The sequence below is a fragment of the Trachymyrmex cornetzi genome, unplaced genomic scaffold, assembly GCF_001594075.2.
Source record: "Trachymyrmex cornetzi isolate Tcor2-1 unplaced genomic scaffold, Tcor1.1 scaffold130, whole genome shotgun sequence".
NCBI classification, from domain to species: Eukaryota; Metazoa; Arthropoda; class Insecta; order Hymenoptera; family Formicidae; genus Trachymyrmex; species Trachymyrmex cornetzi.
In genome coordinates this window covers 133,740-140,234 of record NW_017295873.1, presented here as the reverse complement: position 1 = coordinate 140,234, position 6,495 = coordinate 133,740, and the positions used below count along the sequence as shown (strand labels likewise).

General features: G+C 29.8%; 1 pseudogene; it reads right to left on the bottom strand.

The window, feature by feature from the left end:
* LOC108770639 (uncharacterized) overlaps nucleotides 1-427 on the bottom strand; it is a 2,890-nt pseudogene extending 2,463 nt beyond the window's left edge.
* Between the last annotated feature and the right edge of the window lie 6,068 nt (nucleotides 428-6,495).

Here is a 6,495-nt window from a genome sequence, read left to right as displayed (position 1 = left end):
TTAGCCTACAGGTCTATTATTCGGCATAGAGTCTTTATTCATCAAACTGTTCAAGTTCAAGCAATATGAACGAAATCCATGAAACTTCGCAAAATGGGTAGCTCACTTGGCATGGAATGCCCCATATATAACTTTATGACATTCATATTAAAATGTTTACCTAAAACGTTTAAATATAATTTTAGTATAATTAGGAATTACGCGATCGACATAATCCGTAATTTTTTCAACTGCAATGTTTTCTCCATGTGATTTATCTAATTAGTATGGAAAACAACGTCTGCATATCACATAGTGATATATCTTCATCTTCATTTTCAGTATTACTTGATTCGGAACTATCACTTTCATCAGTTTTCGACATAAGTATAATTAATGAAGAGATTACTACGAAAATTCGTTTGTCGATATTTTGTGCAGCGTCCATTTTCAATTCGCACTAACGCGCAGGAGACCGTTCCGAATAGTTGAAGCACTTCATGCACATTAATAAAATAGAACGATTTCGAAGCGCTGCGCAGCAATAATGCAGTCATGCGTTTCATGCGCAACTCGGAACGCAGTCTGGAGAAAACGGAATAATTCCGATCGGAATCCATTCCGACTTTATTCCATGATAGGTGCCTAGGTGTCGGCACAGCACGGGTATTTGAATCGGCACGGACATAACAATATTATCTATTGTAACTCGAATATGAGATGATCCTCATAATATGTTAATATAATTAGATATTTGGGTATTTATGTATTTCTGCGGCTGATGAGGACTAAGTATAGTCGAAACGTACCTTTGAAAAATAACAAAAAATAACCTAAATGTGGGCTAATGAGAGTCAGCGCGAGAGATGCGCAATAAATCTTCACAAATAAAATTTGTTACTTCATGTGATGTGTTGATCTCATCTTTATTTGAAATATTGACATCTTGAACGTTTCGATTTTTTTTTAATCTTCATCAGCAAATTTCTAAACCAAATTAAATTTCACGATCGTCCGATGTAGAGTCACTCGCAAGTTACCAAAACTGTAGTGTTATCCACACGATCGCCAAATCTATTTTAAGAAGAGAGAGTCCTTTTTTAATACATAATATAATATATTATAGGACCGTATATGTGATAACACAAATTATAGAAATCAAAGACTTAAACGGTCTAACTGGATTTTAATGCTTGTATGATTCTTATGTGAATTTATGGCTGCGGTCCACTTAGCGCTTCAAACGCTACAGAGCATTTATACTACGTATGTATAGTCCCCAGAAACGCGTGCCGAAATGATTTTTCGGTCTTGAAACGCTAAGGGTGCCGTCACATGCGGCGTAACTTGCGTAAGCGTAACTTGCGCCGACCAATTATATCATTTTACTTGAACATCAGTTTCTATCTAGTCACTTTATGCTTTTTACGCTATTTTGTTGTTATGCTGAAACATGATAGAACCACTATGCGTCGAATCTAATTTCTGGCTCATTTTAGCTTATTCTGTTTGAAAAAATGCACAAGGGTTTCGATTTTGCAACAGTACAATTATAAAAGTTGTGCGCCTCTTTGCATCGCGTGAAAAGTCGAAACCCATGTGGAACAATACAATTATAGACCTCATTTTGCCTCTGACAGATTTCCTAACCTCAATAGTCATCAACTTTAACGCTTAATATCTCAGATCACAAGGCAGAACGACATTTTTTTGCCAGATTCTTTTGTTTCATGCAAAAACGCGTCGAATAAGCCTAAGAGTGGTTTCACAAAATGTTCCGATTTTAATAATTTATTCGATCATCCGCTCATATATTCGCGATGGAAAGGTACCGGTTCCCCATGAGCCGTACTTTTCGAGTTGCGCATGTTACGAAAACCAATCGTAAATTCATTTAGCATTTCTGTTAGAGTGTACAATAGAAATTCTAATCAGCAATTGGTTGCATTAGTTCCGCATTTCTCTAATCTTCCGCGAAATACGCTCAATGTGAATGCGGGCTTTCAGAATGACGTATTCTAGTAAATTACTAGAATACGCAGGTTACGTTACGCTTACGCAGGTTACGCCGCATGTGAAGGCACCCTAACTCTATTAAACTACCGCAGTAATATCACGAGTTAAATTGCCTGGCAATTTAACAAATTTTTGATGCTTATTCGCATCTTCGAAACGATCTTAATAATGATGAATAACATATTAAAATCTGTAAATAATTAATTCTCTTATTGCGAAAAATATTACCTCGGCCGGGAGTCGAACCCAGATTTCTTGCATATCGTGCGAACGTCCTAAGCCTTTAGACTACCGAGGCCTTAGTAATATTCTTCGCAATAATTGGCATATGAAAGAACAACGCCTCTTTAGGCGACGTAAATAAATAATACAATATTTTATAGGACCGTATATGTGATAACACAAACTATAGAAATCAAAGCCTTAAACGGTCTAGCTGAATCTTAATGCTTGTATGATTCTTACCTTGTTTAATACATTTAGTACCTTTGAAACTTATCGTCGGAAAATTATAATTTATGATTAATAAATATTATTTAGTACACCTAACTACAGCTCGTTTAATGTATTGACCTGGATTTTACTATTTATTAATTTGTCGTAAGTTATACGAGCGAAAAGAATTGATATTATTTATATTGTAATATAATTGATTAATTTCTTACGGCTTACGAATTGCGACTTTATTATGTAACAGGCCTAAATCCTACATTTCAAGCGTTGGGTTCCTTCGGAGCGACTCCGAGCAGCTCCCGAGAGACAAAACGAATAATGTTAATAAACCACAGAATGAATTAAACAAGAGAAGCCTTTCTATCCCATATGTAAAGGGATCAACAAACCGGATTTTCAATAACATTCAGAAACAAAGAAAAACGTGGTTCAAATAAAAACACAATTTTGTTTAAAAGGCTTATACCACGAACGCAAGATAACGGTAGCGAAATTTAAATTTTATTAATGTTTAATAGTGATAATAAACGTTTCGGTCATAAATTAGACCTTCTTCGGTATTAATAATTTTTAAAAACAGAACTTAAAATTCGCAATTCTATCAATTCACCTAGCATGTTAAATTTTTTGATTTAAACCGTTGAGCTTATATTATTCATAATAAATTACAATATCTTTCCAATCAACGCAACAATTTATACGAAATTAATTCAAAAACATTGTAGTCATACGATAATCGATTTCATGCTTTACAGAACCAAAATGTATTAAAAATTATTAATACTGAAGAAGGTCTAATTTATGACCGAAACGTTTATTATCACTATGTATTAAACATTAATAAAATTTAAATTTCGCTACCGTTATCTTGCATTCGTGGTATAAGCCTTTCAAACAAAATTGTTGAACATTCAGAAACTTTTTCAAGTAAATTCAAGGATTTTGAGTGATTTTTTCGAAAATCATTTATCCGATATTCGGATGTAATAATGGAACAATTTATGAAATTTTTATATTTTTACTAATTTGAGGTGAAACCCGTACATCCTTAATTATAAATTTTGCAAATATCACATGAGTATTTTGAAAACAAACTATCGCTTGTTATTTTTTTATTTTATTTATTTATAATATTTGAAGTTTCAAGAAAATGTAAAATACTTATAAAAATTTTAATATCTGGTATAAATAGATCTTTTTAGAAATTAATATGTTTATGTATTCTTTCTATTTTAAGAGATCGAGTAAACAATTCCTTTAACTTTTGAATTTATGTGTCGAATTTTTAAGGAAAGATCGTGATAAAAGTTCAACGTCATAATTCATATCGTTATAATTTTAGATATACAATGTTAATATTTTTTATGCCAATGTAATCCTCATACTTTTATTTCTCAACACATATACATGTTATGAGTTATTTATTTTAGATGGTTAACAATTAGTACGTGAAAAAAATTGGTTGTTACATAGACGAAGGTTTCCACTGCCATAGAAGAATCTGCATTTTGTATATTAGGCATGCTATTACAAAATATCGCGTAAAATGTTTCATAACATTAATATCTCATATTGCTCTTATATTTCTTTCTCCTCTTCGCATATCATGTCAATTATCAGCGACCCAGTTTAGCAGCGTCATCCTTTCACCGGTTTCAAGTGGGGAAGCATTTTCTTCAATTTACCTACATTTCTCCCAATGATTGAGAAGAGATAGCAAAACTTCACGTATGCATCTTGTTAAGATTTACTTTAATTATTAAATCCAGCCTAAATATATCTTTTCTTATTAACATTTTTGTCAAAAAAAAGATGTATGTTAAAAGAAATATTTATTAAGTAATAAATATTTTTCTTAACAAATATAAAATATGTATGCACGTTCTAAAATAATTATTGTGTGTAGTAATCTGAAGGCGAGAGAAATCCATTATTATTTGATAATGAAAAGTAGGATATTTATCAAGATTCATTTTTCCCACAGTTTTAGCGGAATTTAGCCAATTAAATGGTTTTTTATGGAAGAAGCTAGTAACCGTGCTATATTTGCTGACGTTCACAGCATCTGATTTTACGCTATAATGTCATTTAGTAACAAAATTGATTAATAGACAAAAACTTCAAGCAATGCCCATGGCGAGGTACAATACATTAACATATAATAACACATAAAAAAATTTATGGAGAGCAACTCAAACCAGAGTAGATATTTCTTATAGATTTTGGGTCACTGTATTCAAATTCGTAAACTGTTTTATTCTACCACGTCCAGTCTTTTAGATAATCAAGAAAAATAATGGAAAATCTATGAAAATTGAATTGAACATTTAAGGAAACAGTAAAAGTAAATATATAAAATATAACATTAAAATGCGGTTGTAGAACTGATTTAAATATATTTTGACAAAGTGTACAAAACAGAAATTTTGCTTTACCGTTAAGTATTATAGCTTACATACCTGCACTGCGTAAATTTGTACTGATACATTTTGTGCCCAACTCTATGGCTAACTTACTTAACGTATCTTCTAAAAGTAACAATTAAAATAACCATTTGAAGCTGAAAAAATCTTTCATAGCTCATATAGATCGGCTAATTATTTATTACATAAAGGAATTTTACACTAATTTGTTTTATGACGTGTTAGGTTGTAATAACATTAGTAAAACAAAATTTTTTATTTCTTGTACTTTGTTAAACCAAAATATATTTAAATCAAATTCTGCGACCCACATTTTAATGTTATAGTTACTTTTGCTCCTTTCTCAAATGTTTCAATTTTCATAAACTTTTCCATCATTTGTCTTGATTATTGAAAAAATCGAACGTGATGGAGCTTACGAGCTAGAACCAGCTTACGCGCGCGCGCGCGCGCGAATTGGGATTTAGAAACCTAAAATCTATAAGAAACACATACTCAGGTTTGAGTTGTTCTCCAAAAATTGTTTTCGTGCTCCTGAGTAATATGAACATTTCAATTAAAATAAAAATTAATTTGAATGATTAAAAGAATCAAATTATGTAAAAAAATTATATGACTTTATTTGAAAAATTACCGAAAACGTTGATTTCTTATTAAAAAAAATAGCATAATAAATGTATAATACGTTTCTACAATATACTGCCTTAAATAATACAATTGTCCTCATATTTGTTTTTTCAACAGTATAATTATTCTCTTATTATTTAGATCTTTAGATTTTCTTATAGATTTAACAAACAGATAGTTATTTGAAATAGCAGTTTCTAATAGTTTATTATGTATACAAATATATAATGTATTTGATTTAAGTATGTATACTTAATTATTTTTTAAATAACAGAAATACAAAAAAAAACAGGACAATAAAAAATTTTTTAATAAAAGTTATTTTGAGGAACATTTATATATAATGCTTAAACAAAAGTTTTTAACTGTTTTTTAATTAACACTTTTTTATTAAATATATTTTGCTTTTCTACTTATACCTAAAAACACAAATAATATCTCAAGAACGACTACCAAAAACACATTTTATTGCATTGTTAAACTTTGTCATGAAATACTTTACATAAAACCGTGATTATATTATTTCATTTAAACAGTTAAAATTATCATTAAATACATTTACGAAAGTTTAAAACTTTTAAGTCATTTTATAAATTTTCCTAACTAGAATAACTTTATTCAGAATAAAAAATTTTTAATAATTACATTATTAAAAAAAATTAACTATGTACATGTTTAAACCATATACACTTAGCATATACATTTAATCCAGATATATTGAATAAAAACGATTGCATTATCGATATAAATATGCGTTTGAATTACAAAGTAATTTTGTTTACAATATTAATCAAAATTAAATAAAAATCAATAACGCGCGTAACGTAATGTTGTATCTTATTTTATAAAAATTGAAACAAGGTATAACGTAATTATCTTATTTTTTGCACCCAATTAAAAAACAAGAAAAACAAGAAGATACAATTTGGAGAAGTTGTTGCAAGGTAAATTTTGCAATCTATAATACATACATTTACCGTTATCGTGCACAAGTGCA